The 18748-nt window shown below is 40.5% G+C and overlaps 1 protein-coding gene across 1 annotated transcript in view; it reads right to left on the bottom strand.

Moving 5' to 3' along the window:
• The window catches only part of Elavl2 (ELAV like RNA binding protein 2), a 157168-nt gene extending 141511 nt beyond the window's left edge, over positions 1-15657 (bottom strand). The window contains exon 1 of the mRNA XM_041652266.1: positions 15638-15657. The gene's annotated coding sequence lies outside the window, so the exon portion shown is untranslated. The remainder of the gene's footprint in view (positions 1-15637) is intronic.
• Between the last annotated feature and the right edge of the window lie 3091 nt (positions 15658-18748).

Here is an 18748-nt window from a genome sequence, read left to right as displayed (position 1 = left end):
AGCTGTCAGGTTGCTTTAGCATGCTTATGTCACCATGCTGGCTTTGAAAATCAACTAAGGGAAGTACAGACACAAAAGTACCAGGACAAATTACATATTACTGACTAATGTCAATTTGGGAACGGCTGAGCAGCATGGGACTGGAAAGTCCACGAATGAGACCCACAACATAAATCGAGTTTTGTCTGAAATTTAAAACTTCTTCCAAGGAAATGACAGGATCACAGAATAACAGAGAGCAAGGAGAGACTGGCGCGTTTGGAAGAGAGGAGCACGACACTAATAAAAATCAATGTATTCTGATGATCAAAATAGGTCTACTCAGCACTGGGAAAGGGGCAGGATTCTGAACATAGAATACGTTTGCAACCAGAGGGGAAAGGTGGCTGTATGAAGGAGAAATGGAGCCAGGGCCTGTGCTGCTGATAACCTCCTTCGTTTTGGATGCCTCCCAAACACCTTTGTGCCTATGGAGGGCATTAAAAACCCTGCTAGAAAGATACAAATTGTGGGAGAAGCCCTCGACTTAGAGAAAGGAGACATGAGCCCTAGCATTGATTTACCCACTAACTGGCTGTTTCCCATCAGCAAGTCCTTCCATTTAATCCTCGTGACTCCCACACTAACCTGCTCATGAGAAAGATAACACAAGCTATGTGTTAGGCGGCATCCAAACTCAGGTGTCAACACAACACTCTAAAGTTAAACCATTTGCCCAAGATAAACAAGTGGAAACTGACAGTGTCTGAATCTAAGTCCCTCCCCACTGCTTGGCACAACACCCCAATTGGACCTTTTAATATGAAATCCAACCTCTTTAAAGATAGCACAGATTACAGGTGCCATAACCCTTGAATAAGAACAAATGATAAGGGCTGGAGAGATGGCTCAGCGGTTAAGAGCATTGCCTGCTCTTCCAAAGGTTCTGAGTTCAATTCCCAGCAACCACATGGTGGCTCACAACCATCTGTAATAAGGTCTGGTGCCCTCTTTTGGCCTGCAGGCATACACACAGACAGAATACTATATACATAATAAAATAAATAAATAAATATTTAAAAAAAAAAAAGAACAAATGATAAGGCATAAGTAATTAAGATGAACGGACAAAACTATTTCATATCAAAAGTAATTATGTTCACATGTCTTGCATTTGTGATAGCTTGTCTATTGCTAATAAATAAATGAGAAACAAATTGATAACTGCTTTTGTAAAACAATTTGGAGAAAAATACTAGAATTTTTGAAACTGTAAGTTGCCCTAGGATATACTCAATTTTAGGTAATACTGTCTCGAAATTTGAAGAACGTGATTTAGTTTTTGTATATTTTGAGGAGTCTTCTCCCTAACTGTACAGTAAATAAAGCCATTGGGAGGATGGTATATATTAACTGTTTAATTATATATGAGTTTCCTGAAATACCGACCTTATTACATTTTATATGGAGGATGCTCACCGAAACATTAAACCAGAAGCTAATTTGAGCAGAAACGTACTAGATTTACAGTTAATTCTCTCACTACATTTTCTGCATTGTTGCCTTTGTGAAAATTCTAAGTAGGTATTATCTTTTACAGAAAAGACAGCTTGGGGTTTCAACAGAAAAGAAAAAAAGTCTCCAGCTCAGGCTTCTGCCCTTCCAACCACCAGGTGGGGGCAGCTGCTATATGCGGAGTGGTCAGGTTCAGTAATGTCCTTTAGGACTTGGATTCCGAGACATGTCAGACCGCCATCCCTGAGCTTTATAAGCAAAATACCTTTCACTGACCAAATCAAACATTTAAACTTAATGCAGATGAGAAACAAATACGACAGAACAACAGAACCACAATATAAGAACGTGCTCTCCTGGGTTCTTAAGACGACCTCAGACATAATTTTCCTGTCCAGTTGCAATTTGCTGATACTAACTGGGAAAAGAAAATTAACTATTTCCTCACTTACTACCTGTCTAAATTATGATCAAGGGAAATTTCTCTCCTCATTAATTAATCATTTCTTTTACCCACTATACCCTTTCCTACCACGAGTAAAGAATTTCATAAAACAAACCTTTGCCAACCAGTAAAAAAAAAAAAAAAAAAGAAAGAAAGAAAGCCTTGAAATGACTTGCTTATATTTCTGTGGCACATAAGTAAATGAAAATCATAATACAGTAAGTAATTAGAATGAGATTGAACAAAAACTGGCTTGCTGACAGGTACCATTTAGTGAATTGCTATTTCAATGCCCTAAACAGCCACCCAAGTTAATTCAATTTTCATACTGTTTAATTTTTTGCCTTTAAAATCACTCTTCAGAGAACAGAAAAGTGGCTCACAGTCTATCTCTGTGGGATGATGCAGCTCTCTGCTTTATCTCTTATTTCACGGCACGACTTAGAAGCATTCTGCAACCATGGTAGGGTTCCGAACAAGAGCGACAGGCAGGCGCTATGTATTTTAAAGGAATTTCGACTAAATGTGTAGTATTGTTAAGACAGGGGAGAAAGGTATCAAAACCCAATTCCTAACTAGAGAAACATTTTTGTAATATGACCTATTTTCAAGTGCTCTATCACTATACTTTTAAGTTTTATAAACTGCACCTATATTAATTTTTAGATAAGAATCATAACTCTTTTAGGAGCCTTGTTTGTCGGAACAGAGCACAGAAAGTGCCGCTGCCTTCACTCATGCACTCATTTGACTCAAAGCACAGCCTTGAATAATTCTAAACCAAACAGGACTGCAGCAATCAATTCTCATCCAATTTATTGGGCATGAGTTAAAGCCAATTAAAAAACCATTTTTGGTGCAATTCAAGGGGAAAAATGTATAAACTCATGAAAAACAAATTTCAGTCCTAGACATGAGTCATCACTATTGAAAATATTGCTGTCATCCCTAAATCAGAAAGAAAAAGATTCTAGAGTTGTGCAGTCCTCTCTGAGAACTGCATCTCCCAGAAACGATTTTAGATAATTGTTAATATTTTCATGAGGAAGTGACCTGGAAGAAAACTCATGCACTTCTGGTCTTGCCTTCCGTTTGCATAAAGTCTACAGTGAAATTACAGCAGTTTCTTGAATTTGTGAATTAAGAGCAAAGAAGTGACCTTTATACAAAGAAAGCAAAAACATTTTACTTATAATTTTAAAGCATCCCTTAGCCATTAGACCATGTTGCCTTCCACATGACTACAGTGGCTTTCTTTCCAGGCTATAAAAGGAAACAATTCCCATACAATCTGGATAGTCTTAGGGTAATAAAAACAGCAAAATTGAAGCTCCTGGGTGGGAAATTGCAGCTATAAAGCAGGGCCATACATTTTCCATCTGTATATTAAAAGGGCTTTTCAAGTTCAGGCAGTTAAGTCTTCAAGCAGACCTTCATTCTGGCCCTGCATTTTCCTATGTCCTTAATTTATGAGTTTAGGCAAGTCACTCAAACGTCCTAAGCCTCAGCTTTGCCGTTAGTAAAATGGGCACTGAAATTAAAAGCAACTGTTTTACACATGCAGTGAGCATCCGAGATGAAAAGGAGCCTTGTTCCCTAGCCAGGTGTGGAGGCACTGGCTTTTAATCCCAGCACCTGGGATGCAGAACCAGGTGTATCTTTCCATTGGCGGCCAGACTGATCTATACAGTAAGCGAGTTCCAGAATAGCCAGGGCTACACAGAGAAACCCTGTCTCAAAAAGAAAAAGAAAGAAAAAAGTCTTTGTCTTATGAGAATACCTGCCACAGGGTGCATCTTTCCACCTGAGGAGGGGGCTTTTCTTTTTCCTGGTCTTGACTCTAGGGAATTCCACTTGATAATTGTGAGGTGAGTTCTAAGCACACCTGTTTATTTAAAAAACAAAAACAAACAAAACTTCATCGGGGATTTGGATTAAAAAAAAAAACCACTGGTTTAGAGCAAAAAACAAAGAATTTTAAAAATCAGTACAGATTTCACATCCTTGGTCACTTACTGTGCAGTTTGTAAACTGTGACTTGAACTATGTTGGCTCTCTGTGATGCTATTACTGATGCTGAAGGATATTTGGTTGGTATATATTAGGGTTTTATTTATGCCATGTGGCTATATGGAATAAGCACCATTTCCTGCTAGTAAAACGAAAGAACAGACATGAGAGATGACCTTGGGAAATTACAGAATCGTTCCCGGCAAAGATATCCTTTAGTGTCAGCTATGTTTGTAGCTTTACCTTTATTTAATAAACATAAGTAAATGAGTCAACCCTACCAATTTATTTTTTCAGGGTCATATTTTTCTGCTCAGTTAGGTTTTTTTTTTTTTGTTCATTTTTAACTGTTCTCCTTCAAGATAAGTTATTTCCGGTGTGAAGGTAAAGGAGGCGCACAATTAAGAGTAACCTCTTAAGAAATGTGTACATGTACGTACTCACGTGTACACGCACAAGGTATGCTAGCCTGACACGAATATTCAAGTTACTTATGGCTCACAGTGACTTTGTATTAACCACAGAAAGACTATCCTTAACATTTTTTCATTGGTTTAGAAATTAATTTATTAGATGAGCGATTTGTCTGTCACCTTGGAAGGAGCAGAAATAATTTCCTCTTAGAATTTGAGCTTTAACAATGTTAATAAGCGGGGGGGGGGGGGGAGAACAGAGTTTAAGGAGAAGGAAGGATACTCAGGTCCTAGAAGAGACAAGGTGGAGAAGAAGTGAGAAAACCTCCTATTTTTGTCAGGGCTCCTCTAGGTACATTGGAACATTGAAATGTTCTCAGGCTCAAACCCTTTAAAGTCGAATGATACATATCTTGACATACCTGTGCATAGGCATTCAGGAAGGTTCCAGAGTGGTCACACTACCAAACAGAGTTTTTAATGCAGAATTTCTAGAGAGCAGGCCATTGATATACTATCCCCCGATTTAAGAATGCAAATTGCATAGATTACCTAGGAGCTCACTGTGAAAATACGTATTCCCTGAGGGCAATCTACCTTCAGGCTTTAGAAATGACTCTGCAGTCTGGATATAATTTAGCATCATGCACTGACAAGCTGTTGTAGATCAAGGAGACGCTGATTACGTTGTAGATGAGAGGGGTTGATAGGCCCATATTCCAGTTCCTATATAGAAAGTGGGAGTTTCCGTGTTGTAAGCGGCAAGTTGTTTTCTCGCATATGGAAGCTTGAACAGCTGTAGACTCTGACACTCTGATGCTCCTGGCTTAGAGTTCAGGGCACTGTCTATACCACTGGTGGAGCAGCTAGTCAAATATGTAGTCAGAAACACTGTCCAGTGCAACCCAACTCCTAGCTACCCTAGCACTGCAGAGCAGGTAATTCGTAGCCACTATGTCTGCCTACTAAGGGAACCCCCCCCCCACACACACACCAGTGACAGCCTTTTCTAGCCTATTGTCAGATCTAGAAGCTCAACATAAAGATTCCTCACAAGATCTTTGACACCAGACCAGGCTCAGAACCCAGCATCCTCTTAGAGTCTGTCAAATTCACTTTTTTTTTCACATTCTATAGGATATTTTCCTTATTATTTAGAATGCATTGTAGGTCTTTCTTACTTGGTAGGAAATAGGTAACTCCATTTTGAACACATTGGCAAAAGAGTGTATAGAAAAGCTGCCTTCGCTGTACTCTTTAATATGTACACTAGAGGACTCCTCTCGTTCTCTGTGGCCTCCGGCATTGGATGCTTAACTAATGCTTGAGTTGAGCCACTGGCTACATATCAGTGTTGGAACGAAAACATTCCCCCTACTTTTAACACCTCCTGCTAGTTCAATAAAGTGATGTTTAAATAACTGAACTGGCTTCAATGAACTGTACTTGCCATTTTTTTCCCCTGCTTCTTAGCTAGATAAAATGGAGATGATTAAGAAGTGGATGAGCAGGTTTAATGAAAGCCAGTTTCTTTTGGTACACTCCTGAAGCAGCAATCATCATCTGTTTGGCTTTTGAAGAGCAACAATTATAATCACTTAAACCCCCACGGGGAACAAAAATAGAATTTACATTAGCATATAAAATATACAGCTGGATTGGGCAAGCCTACAAAATTCGGGGGAAATCATTCTAATCTGAATGCTATTCAAGCTCACGAGTAAAATGAGTTCAAGAGTATTTTACATACTTCCTTCCTATAGAATAATACATATAACAATGTCGAGAGGAGTTTCCTAAAAATGAACACAGGGAAGTAAATAAATAAATAAATAAATAAATAAATAAATAAAGGGTCCAGGAGAGAATCCCAGAAGGGCCGCACTGTCTTACGGGAGTATCAAGAGCACACCTAACTGTAGGTGCTACATGCACACCAAGTCCTGGTCTGAGGGGATGGTTTCCACCGTGAAACTGCACACTGCAGGATGCAGAAAGAAACAGGATGGCTTGAACTTGACGAGCAGTGAAAATTAATCACAAATAAGGAAGCTTTTACATCAGCATGGCTTCCTTCCTCTCAGGCAAATCGGCAGCCATCCAAAGAGACTGAAACTACCTCAAAACACTTTTAGAGCAATCGTTCTCATAGAACCTCTTTATTGCATCCCCTTCCTCACCATAGCTAGCTCAGTCTCCCTCTGTACTTACGTTATTTAATTACCTATGCTTGTGAAAACCTTGTACACTTTGCAAGATTTTTTTTTTCTTTTTAGCATAGAAGACTAAAAATGGAGCTTGTGCCGGATCCATTACGCCACTGGCAACAAAACACTAACATAATCAATATATTAAAGGCTTTCCTGGCTGTGCCCATTTGTCAAAGGCAGTGTGTCTGAGGAATTACGCTAATGAATCTTTGACCAGTCAGCATCCTATGCAGGAAGCTCACTCTCCCTCGTCATAAGTGCGTATCTATGTAAATGCAAATGTTTATTTCCAGTTCTCTGCACGTCATTCCAAAATCCCTTACTCTATTTTTTTTAATGAAAAAAAAAAGCACAGAGTCCGTTTGTGAAAAACACCTTCACAAATGCCAAAGTAGTGCCCAGTACAGGCACACCAGTGAGCCCACCCTCCATCTCCTTAAAGGAACTTAGTGCATACTTCTGACAGTTGGTCTTATTAAATTTAACCATTAGGTGACACATCTACCTCTGCCATGGAATGTACAATGCTTGGCAACGTGGTTCTAGTTTCCAGCAGGGCATTCCCATGGATGCTCCAGAATTGCACGTAACTAGACAACACACAATGATATATGTAAAGTCTTTGCTCATTTGTAATATCAGATACAGTGGCCTTGACAGTAACAATCAAACATATCTTGAATGCAATCAGTGCCATACAATCAGATTCGATGCTGGTAGATTAAGCCCTGAGAAATTAGAAACAAACGCAAGCCTCAATTTCTACAGACGTCTCAGCTCCCATTATCTTTAACAAAGGATAATGGTGATTTATAAGATTGCATGAAATGTTTATAATATTAATCAGCTCTGGAAACATTCAAAAAGTTGGATTCTCTCTTCTTAGCAGAAACAATCTCCAGTCTTATATCTTTATCATCTCTATCTTAAGGAATTTAAAGCATTGCTACTGCCTTTTCAAGCTTTTCCAGTGTCCATCAAGGGTAGTGGCATCTAGTTTGCATTATTTTGTGAGGTCCTGGGAAAACGTTCACATTCTCAGAGGTACTAAAAGTCCACATCATATAACACAACATGTTTTAGTTTCATCTTCAGAGAATTTACAGGAATAATTGAAGAACTAGAAGATCCCAGGACTGAGACAGAACCTGAAGGTGCTTTTGTCTTTTTTTCTTTACTTTAAAGATACTTGATATTTTTCCCAATAACGTTTTAAAGACATTCTAACTTGTATGAAGCTGTGAGACTGTAGTAGTAAGATGTTTAAAATGCAGGAGTCTCCATAGACTCACATTAAATAGTCCTGGGCTTTAGTTAATAGTAAGTATAGTAAGTAGTCTTATTATTTAGTAAAATTTATTTTCATGGTATCTGTTATCCTTTAAGTTTAAAGTTAAAAAAAGGTTTTAATAATTTAAATTTCCTTTTTTGTTACACATTGCTATAACCACAGCCTTTTATATCTACAGCTATATGTATTTATTATTTCTATAAATAGATTTTGCATTTTGATTAATTTCAGTGGAAAGAAAATCTGTCTAGACACAGTGTTTTTATTTTAGTACATTATATTACAAATTTTCAGATTATAGATATGATGGAAAAGTCATGAAAACATTTTAATATTAAAAACAGAGACTAAACCTCCTTGAAATTTTTTAATATGTGCAAACAACCAAATTGACTTTCTTGTGGGTAAAATTTGACCAGTCTTTCAAGATATGTGCTCTAGGGTCAAAATGTTCCAGAACTGAATCTTAAATGCCATCCACATTAGAGCTTCATGAGTCTCCTCATTATGGTATGCTTCCTTAACATTCAAAATTATCTGATATGAAAAATATCTACTGATATTTCATGGTAATATAATTTATATATGGTAAATCTAGATAAGTATATTTTTAAAAAGTTGGAAAATTCTTTAAAAAGTTTTGCACTTAACAAGACCATTAATATAAACTCTGTACGTATGTGTATAATTTTAAACATTTTTGTTTTTTAGACATAGTATTATTATGTCATCCAGGTTGGCCTTGAACCTATGAACCTTCTGCCTCTTTCTTCAAAATGGTTGGGATTACAAGTATATGCCAGTACACCCAGATTCAACTGCTTTACAAATTTGTTGATTTATTTATGTACTTACTATAGTGTGTGTATGTACACGGTATGCAGTGTACACACATGAAGGCCAATGGACAGTTGTGGAGTCTGTTCTCTCCCTCAACCTTCATATGAGTTCCAGGGATCAAGCTCAAGTCTCTAGGCACTCACTACTAGCATCTTTACTAGAGGAGCCATTTTGCTGGCCCTCACATGCTTGATTTTATATTTTTGTTTTGTTTAAGACAGGGTTCCACTATGTAGCCTTGGCTGTCCTGGAACTTTCACTATAGATCATTCTGGCTTCAAACTCACAGAGATCCACCTGTCTCTGCCTCCTGAGTGCTGGGATTAAAGGCGTGTGCCACCACTGCCTGGCTCAAGTAACATAATTTTAAAAGAGTAAGTATTTACACAGACAAGCCAGGATCCTGCTTACTGCATAAAATCACCAGACTTATTCTGGATGCTTTACTTCTTCCTCAAGTAAAACTGAAGCACTGAGCAGCTTCCTGTTGGCTGTAACAATATACTTAAATATATTTCCATATGGGCAATATGAAAATTTGGGCAACCTGCCTTAATTATTTTGATAATATTTAAACAGATTAATTTTAGGAATAGATTTCACGATCTAATCGTATAAACAACAAATCAAAGCAGATGGAATATATATGGATCAAAGACGAATTTTAAAAGAGCACTTACAAGGTACAGGCTGTTCTCTCAGTGACAGTTGGAGAATCTCCCATCATGGAGGGTCCATGGGGAGGGACATTGAGGCAGGATACACTGCATCAAGGCTGGCTTGAACTCACCGCCGTTCTCCCACTTCAGCTGCCTAAATGGCTACCGTTTGGAAAGCCATCAAGCCTGCTAAGAATCTATCATCTTTTAATGTTTAAAAAGGAATTATAGAATAGTGTTCTATTTGAAACTAGTGTTCTACTGGGAACTCACCAAGGCCAGCTGGCCTGGGTCTGGAAAAGCCTGGGATAAAACCGGACTCTCTGAACATAGCGGACAATGAGGACTATTGAGAACTCAAGAACAATGGCAATGGGTTTCTGATCCTACTGCACGTACTGGCTTTGTGGGAGCCTAGGCAGTTTGGATGCTCACCTTACTAGACCTGGATGGAGGTGGGGGTTCCTTGGACTTCCCACAGGACAGGGAACCCTGATTGCTTTTGAGGTTGAGGGGGGGACTTAATTGTGGGAGGGGGAGGGAAATGGGAGTCGGTGGTGGGGAAGAGACAGAAATCTTTAATAAATAAATAAATTAAAAAAAAAAGAAACTTCTAACCTTCTGTGTACCTTAACTTTTAGGGTTCTTTTGGTTCACCAAATGAGGTCTCTTTGTAAAATAGAGATCCCTGATTCACTGGGGGAGTTGAGGTAGAGACTGCCAATGTCATGGCAGATGCTATTGTGGGAAGTATGTCACAGAAAAGAGATCCTGCTTAAATTGCTGGCAAAAGAAAACACCTTACTTATTTAATTTCAGGTTCCAATTGAAGGAAAATCAGGTTTTCAGTTATAATTTCCTTTTATTTAAAAGTAGGAATTGTGAAAATTTATTTTAAAATGCTTTACCTCTGCAATTGAGGTTTTGTTTTCCTCTTTGTTTGTTTGATTTGGGGACAGGACAAAGAATACAACAAATTCTCCATAACTAATGCCCCTGAGAAGAAATAACCAATCAAACCAGTTTACTACACCTAAAACCAACCGGAAGATTAGTTAGAAATATTTCAAAGCTTATTTATTTTTATTTTTTTCTGAAAGAAATTCTTGTCATGCAAACAACAAAAATTATCAGGTAATGAGAATATATGGAGATGGTGTGGGTTTTATTTATATTTTTGAAGTCTAGTAGACTATTTCATATTTTTCCTCTTATTTAATTTGCAATTTACTTTCTTTTGGGAAGTTTAGAGTGTGATAGATTTTGGTTCAAGCCCTCTCATGGTTTATGATCTATCTGACCCTAATAACTCAAGTTTCTGGGCCACATAAGCCTACTACTCCTCAGTGTTTTGAACACTAACTGACATCATACATACAAAGCACTCATCCATATGACTAGATCCTGACTGCTAAACTGATTGATAATGTTGACTAGTAAATTCACAGCTATTTTAGACTACATAGTGGTATATAAGATACACATTAAATATAATGCTAATAAAATAAAGAAAGATTGCTTTTGTCCCTTAAGAAATGTTAACACTGGAGTCCAAGAGATGGCTCCGTGGCAACAGGTGCCTGCAGCCAAACCTGACTCCGCGAGTTCAATCCCGAGAGCCCACGGAGTGGAAGGAGTGAGCTGGCTCCTGAGAGCTGTCCTTTCACATCCACACCTGCGCCATGTCATTCTCCTATGAGCCCATATCCGCAGATGCACACACCAATAAATAAATGCTTACAGATGTTGGTATTGCTGGAGAAATAGTTTAGTGGTGGAGCTATTGCCTAGTATGCACGAGTTCTTAGGTTCAGTCTCAAACACTGGGACAAAGTTAGCATCACCTCAGTGAGTCCTATTTATCTTACTTCCTTGCTCCTAGGTACATTTCATGCCCTGTGTATCACCCAAGAACTCAGATCTTCAAGGTATTTGACATACCATGAGGTGGTATTGCTGCCCACCCCCAACTCTAATTTCCTACATCTTATCTACTTCTTAATATGTGAATAATTGCACAAAATAATCATATTCTAGGAAGCAATGACTATTTGTCAGAGTTAAAAACACTTAGGAATTGTCTTCTTGGGGCTAAAGAGATGGCTCAGCCGTGAAGAGCACTTGTGGCTCTTGCAGAGGACTGGGGTTCAGTTACCAGCACCCACATGATGGTTCACAATCGTCCATAACCATTTCCAGGAGATCCAGCACCCTCTTCTGACCTCTGTTGGAACCAGTCACAAACGTGGAATGCGCACATGTGTGCAGGGAAAACATTCACATAAACAAATCTTAAAATGGAAAAAAAGAATTTTGTACTTATGAGCATGATAAAGTTTCTGTTACTTTAAAATGTATTTGAATAGACTAAGGTTGAGGGAAAATATCAGACTATGATCTCCATGAACCTCCTATGCTAATAATGCCTAAGAAGAACATTTAAATTTTAGACCTAAAATGTTTCATTATTTTGATATTTTAGAAAAAGTAAGTTCTAATATTACATTCTGCTATGAAGAAATTTCCATATATGCCTAGCAGCCTTACCAATGGCAGGGAACTACAGAATTCTTGAGGGAAAATATCAGAAATTATTTGTTCCCCAACTTTTTAAAATAATGTTTCTTTTGAGTGTCTTCAACTGAAGCAGTATTTTCAATGTGTAGGTGGGAAGCTAAGTAAAACCATCTGAAGGCTGATTTGAGATGGAACGTGGTTAAAAGAACGCTTAATTATAGATATTTTTCTAAATTAAAGTGTCAAACTAACCTATTTTATTATGTACAGGAGACACTTAATTACAATTATCTATACAGTGGAAAAATAATATTCTCACTTTAATATTTTATATATAAATACAGTTCAATATACTTATGCAAAATCCCAAGTTGATGCTAATATAGTTTGAGATTAATCACATAGTTAAATAGTTAAGGAAGTGGAGTAGTAAGGTCCAAAATGAATTATGTCTGTAGAATAATGCTAGCTGGCTGTCTAAAGTCTAAGAACTCTGCTAGCTGGCTGTTCATAGTCTAAGAACACTACTAGTTGGCTATCTATCTCTAAGAACACTGCTAGCCGGCTGTCTCTAGTCTAAGAACATTGCTAGCTGTCTGTCTGTCTCTAAGAACACTGCTGTCTGTCTGTCTGTCTGTCTGTCTGTCTCTAAGAACACTGCTAGCCAGCTGTCTCTAGTCTAAGAACACTGCTAACTGGCTATGACCCAGCACCAACTGCGTAGAAAAGCAAGCTTCCCTATTGAGGTCCTGCTACTCCAAACATAAAATACTGAATTCTAAACTTCTGAGGCTTATTCTCTACATTTTTTACAGACCTGACCTGATTTTTTTTAAATTGACCCAGGAAGTACTCTAACTGGCTACTGGGTTTGGAAGCTCTAACTGAAAACAGCAGCACTGATGACTTGGAAAGCTGAATTTGGAGCTCTTTCCTATGAAAGGTACTGGGAAGTTACAGGAACTATATGTAGAATAAGCAAAATGTCATTTGTTAAAATAGTTATTAAAGACATGTACAAACTATTCATCTGTACCATAAAACACTTGAAAAGTATTTTTTCAAGTTTCTAGGTTCACAGGGAGTTTATAATTACTGAAAAAAAATTTAGACTGCATCATGAGAATCATAGGAATGCAATCACGTCAACACACATAGAAATTAAAGTTCAGAGGCTCAACAAAACAAGGACTAATTCCTTTCAAGGGGCATTTTGGGTTTCTAACACCATTCAGATTTGAAAACTCGGATGACCTTCCCCTATCAGACTGTGTGCAGGTCCATTGCAGTGTAGAACATCTCGGTCATTTCCATGGCAAAAACCCTAAATAAGTAAAACAGCAGCTGGCTCCACAAAACAAAATAATAATAAGTCAAGACTGCTGTGCACTAATGCTTCTCTCCCATAGGAGAAGGTCCAGCCAGAGTTTAGAATTCTTCAGAGTTGAGCCCTTTACGGGACTTTGTTAACTTGGCTACACCACAAATACCATATTGGATAGCCATTCTCAGAAAATGAATGAGATAGAACGGCAAAACTGAGGAATCCTTCCCTGGAATACGCTTCCAATTTAAAATAAATGAAAGCGACTCAGAAAGTGTTGAAAGGATTCGTACATTTCCCCCCTAAAGGATGTGGGACAGGAAACACTGCTATATGCAAGGAAGGGATACAGAAGGCCTCCGGAACCTTCTAAGTCCACAGCTCTTCATATGCATTTTGTGGTTCTCAATTCAGGATGCAAAATCTGTCTAAGAATGAAGACCTCTAATGTTGCTACCTGAGGGAGAGTGAGGGGTGCACTCATGGGAGGAGACAGGGTAGCCTCAGGGGCTGAGCAGGATGCTATTGTTCTTTTTCTGTTAGTTATAGGGAAGGCCCCAGAGAACTCTGGTAAGTTCAGGAAGTCAGAGTGTCAGGGTTCTTTGGGAAACAGACAATATCCTAGTTCCGGAGGGTGGGGACCCCATCCCCTACTGACTGTCAACTCTCACCCACTTTAAATGCCTCAAGGCCATTGCCAACCCAATACTATCAAATAAAGAACAGAACTTGTCTGTTGACCATTGCCAGGAGAAAGAAAGAAAAAGAGAAAAAAAAACCTGGTAAACAAATCAGAAATAGTGGGTTTTGTCTGTCCGTTTAATCACCCCCTCTCTCCAGCCCCCAACCCTTTGTGTGTGAATCCTTTTTATGCTACCCACAGACAGAGCATATCAGAAGAATGATAATTTTTGGTTTAAAAGTTCACTTACCACAGCAATCTCATATTGCTTTGTCATGTTTTTTTGCACTTAATTTTTCAAAACTGCTTTTGCTGGGCGCAGAACTGGGAAGGCAGGACTAAGGTAATCTCTAGTAGTCACAACAACAACAACAAAAAGAGAGAGCATTCACCAATCAGAATTACATTTCAGTGAACAATCAAACCCCTGAGCAAAATGCAGGGTTCAGACCAGTCCAGGGAGGAGGAGCAGGGGGTGGGAAAGCCAAGCTAACAAAAGGTAAGAGGGAGAGTTGAGTGGTTGGAGGGGAAATTGATCCTAGCCGCCTTTTGACCGACTGGCTTTAAACCGCCAGTACCACCCCCGCCCCCAGCACCCCCGCGATTACCCGAGCGACCGTTTTTGCCTCCAGCCAGTTCAAGTGCACCACAGGAAAGCCCCATCTAAGTTCACTAACCCTGCCACAGTCTTCCAAAGCCTGGCGGGTTCCTTCAGGAAAACACTTCCAGAGTCATCCATCCACTTGAGGTCTGGGCTTAGCGGCTACTGCAGCCACGGCTGCTTCGAGCAGCTGCAAGGATCCTTGTAGTCTTGCTCCTGTCTCGATCGCGCTGCACAATAGCTCCGACTGGGTGCACCTCATTAAGCCAGCCCGAGAGCCCCAGGAACAGGGCAAGCTGTGAGACAGCGCGGCCCCTTTGTAGTGACTGTGATGGATGCAACCGAAGGGTGGGGTCTGGGTGGGTCAAAACTGTTAATGACAGTATGGATCATTCTGTCTGTCCAGAAGATAGAAGCCCCCTGCTCGCTTCCTCTCTCTCTCTCTCTCTCTCTCTCTCTCTCTCTCTCTCTCTCTCTCTCACACACACACACACACACACACACACACACACACACACACACACCCTCCTTCCTCCCTCTTAATCCAACTCCCTATAAGGCATTTTCTGCAGTCAGCGTTCAATTAAGTAGGGAAACGATCGAGTCATTTTCGGCGCAACGCATAACGAAACGCGAACGGATCCAAACACTAAAAAGACACTAAGAAGAAGGCAAGAGGGGGTGCAACGGCTAGCGGAGACAGCAGGAGTTAGCGAGCCCATCTTTGCACCTGTCCTCGCAGCGCACGGCCGACTCGGTGCGCCTCCGGGAGGCGCCGGCCCGCGCTGGCTGTGCGCCGCGGAACTCGGGCGCCCAGGCCCCCTGGAGGCGAGCGGGTGCTCAGAAGCTGCTCCAGCCAGCACTTCTGCGCCCCTCTAGCCGATCTTCCCCCCCCCCCCCAACCACCACCCCTGGAGGAACCAGGTCTGCAGCCGGAGGTGGGGGTCGGGGGGGAGTGCGTCCGGGGACACTGCCCCGCCCCGCAGGTGTGCTTCGGGCACTCTTGCCAGGTGCGGACGCGCCGCGGGCCAGTCTGGAGCCTCCCACCTGCCCCCGCCACGCGGAAAACATCCCCAGCAGCTATTTTTCTCTTCTTTCAATTTTGTGAATGGTTCCAAAGACCCCATTTGCAGACCCCGGTTGTCACTTACTGGAAAGTCGTGGGTACTTTGATTTTCCTTGGCTGAACAAATAGACTTCTGTTTGGCACTCAACTTTCCATGTCTAACTTACTGTGAAGCTGCATGCTCTTGATGAGGCATCAAAGCACCTTGTAAACACCCTGAGCACCGTCTGCAGAAGCGCATAGAGAGAATCTATTCCTGGTTATTAGAGTTTAGGGAGCCGCCACTTCTCTGTCTCTGAGTAAATGTCCTCCTTGTTTTGATCACGGATGCCTTAACAGTAGCCAAGAGAAGGCAAGAAGCTTGAGAGAAAACAACACGTACGGCTAATGAAGCGGCTCCCCTTTTCTTTAGGTCAGCCATTTACTTCATAATCACTTAAATTTTGTGCACATGGGTTTTTCGGTTGATTCCAGTCCACAGGAAAATCATTGAAAATTCTATGCCACTCTTCAAAAAGCCTCTGGTCCATGCAGAAAGAGAAAGAAGTCTAAATGCTTCCAACATAAACTTAAAAACAAACTTTGAAACAAGAGCTCCCTATGTAGTTTAAGCTAGTCTCAAACTCAACCTGTAGTCCAGGCTGGCCTCAAACTCACCTGAATTTTCTGCCTCGCAAATTCTGGCATCACAAGCATGCATCCAATTCCAAAACTCCTCCAATTGCTTTCACGGGTTTCACCCCTCAATTTCATCATTTGCTTTGAAACTAGTGCCAGACTTTGGCATTTCCAATAATTAAATATAGGGGCAAGAATAGAGAAGTGGTGGGCTGGGGAGGGACAAGATCATGGTAATTATTGAGAAATAAAAATAAATTGTCCAATTAATTTATTGACTAACAGTAGCACACACTTAATAAAGTTTGCCTAGATGAAGTCCTTAGAGATATACCTTAGTGAATAAGAATTATATTAAATTAATAAAATAATTGTTTTTATGCAAATTCCTCTTTTCTCTATCTCATGGAGCCCAAGCTGGTCTTGAACCCCATATCATCTTGCCTTTACCTTCCAAGTGCTTAGACTTCACGTTTGCACCACCAGTCCTAACTAAGTTGCCCATTAAAAAGAATGATTGATTTAACCTGTATTTGTGAGTGTTCTCGCCCCCTGCGTGCTCGTTTGCATTTGCCCATGCATGGGGGTGTATTCAGAGTCCAGGTGAGCTGATCCCCTTGAACTGGAGTTACAGGTGGTTGTGAGTGCTCCCACCCCCAACCACAAATGCCGGAAACATAACTTAGGTCCTCTACAAAAAGAACTAGTACTCTTAACTTCAAAACCATCTCTCAGGACTGTAGAAATGGCTCCTAGGCTAAGCTCCTGACTGTTCTTCTAAATAGGACCCGGGTTTGATTCCCAGCACCCACATGACAGTTCACAACTGTCTGTAACTCCAGTTCCAGGGGACCCAACACCCTCACACAAACATACATGCAGGCGAAAATCTATGTTCAGAAAATAAAAATAAATTTAAATAATTACGGAGGGGGGAGGACCTAGGACTTACCACAGGGCAGGGAACCCGGACTGCTCTGTGGACTGGAGAGGGAGGGGGAGAGGAGTGGGGGGAGGGGGAGAAGGGTGGGAGGAGGGGGAGAAGGGTGGGAGGAGGGGGAGGGAAATGGGAGGCTGGGAGGAGGTGGAAACTTGTTTTTTGTTTATGTTTTTTTTCTTCTTTTCTTAATAAAATAAAAAAAAAAATCTCTAGCCCTAACTTGCCTTACTTGCTTCTTTTAGGGGCATATGCAATTCTTGTTTTCATACATCTCTTCTTGCTTTGTTATAGAGTTTATTTATGTCTATTTACAAAATAATTGGGAGTGGAGCTAGGAAATGGATGTATATCATTACTTGTAAGAATAGCAGAGGAGGCCAGGCAGTGGTGGCGCACAGGAGAATCTCTGTGAGTTTGAGGCCAGTCTGGTCTACAGAGCAAGTTCCAGAACATGCTTTAAAGCTACGGAGAAACTCTCGAGAAAACAACAAACAAACAAAGAAGTGCAAAGAATAGCAGAGGAGATGGGGATTGTAGGAGCTGGCGTCAAGCTCACCACAAGAACACAGCTCACAGAATCAACTGAGCTGCGCTCATAGCAGATCACAGAGACACAGTAATTTAAAAAAAACCCTACAATCCTGTGTGATTGTTTACCCTCGCAAAAGCATCGGGCTTATTCTATAATATCTGTATGGTGATATTACAGCTTTGAAAAGAAGCTACTTGATATCTTGAACAAGGCCATGGGTTTCATTTTCTGTTTTTCCTAACATGATTAGTGTGATTCATTTAAGGCTCTTCTCTGTTTATGGCAGTGAAAAACAGAGGGCAAACTAGTTTCTTTGGCAGACATCAAGGGCTACATTATGATCAATAAAAGCAAATCAAGTCTGGAGCATATAGAGGCTAGGTATTGAGTAATTCACTGTCCATAAATCTCTCCCCAAGAGGGGCATGTTGGGAGTCATGAGAGCGCTGTCGGTGGCTAATGGAATAGAAGGTGAGTCCCAAGTGACCTTGTTTGTCTCCAAGTAAGCACAGGACCAGCGTGTAAGGATAGAAAGCCAGGCCTGCATGCTGTCTCTGGGGAGCTCGAAGCTGGGCCCTTGGGAAAGCACTTGTTTGCGTGCTATTATGTTTCCTCTACCCACGTGAGCACTGTTTCTTGAGTCCTATAGAAACTGAAGCCGGTGCCTCTGAGCCGGGTTCCCGGAGCAATTTTCTTAACCACTCTAGATTACACTTGCCACTTTAATAAAATTAAAAGAACAAAGACCAGCTCCCACAGTTGTGATGATTTAATGATATGAAGTGTGAAAACACACTGCCTAGTAAAACGTCAGCTTGTTGAGACAGACATTATAATTTGGCTAACTCAACGTGAATTCTCAACTTTCTCCTCCCTCGTCGTTACTCTCATTCAGTGACTGGAAAATTGAATATTTAATTTCCCAGTTTTCTTTGCAGCATGTAATGGCTGTTTAGCAGAGTCTGACACACATTAAGTCCATATTTGCTGGGGGTCATCTGGAAATATTTTTGCCTTCCTAATGAAAGAATGAGCATAATGCCTACTGTGTCATCTCTGTTTATCCAATTCCCATCTTCCTGCCTGGATTGGTATGTGATGTCTGG

This window comes from Microtus oregoni, unplaced genomic scaffold (genome assembly GCF_018167655.1).
Source record: "Microtus oregoni isolate MIOR12 unplaced genomic scaffold, Mior012 000005F_ref0000423, whole genome shotgun sequence".
NCBI lineage: Eukaryota > Metazoa > Chordata > Mammalia > Rodentia > Cricetidae > Microtus > Microtus oregoni.
Note: the sequence above shows the minus strand (reverse complement) of the source record. Positions and strands in the feature narration are given on the sequence as shown.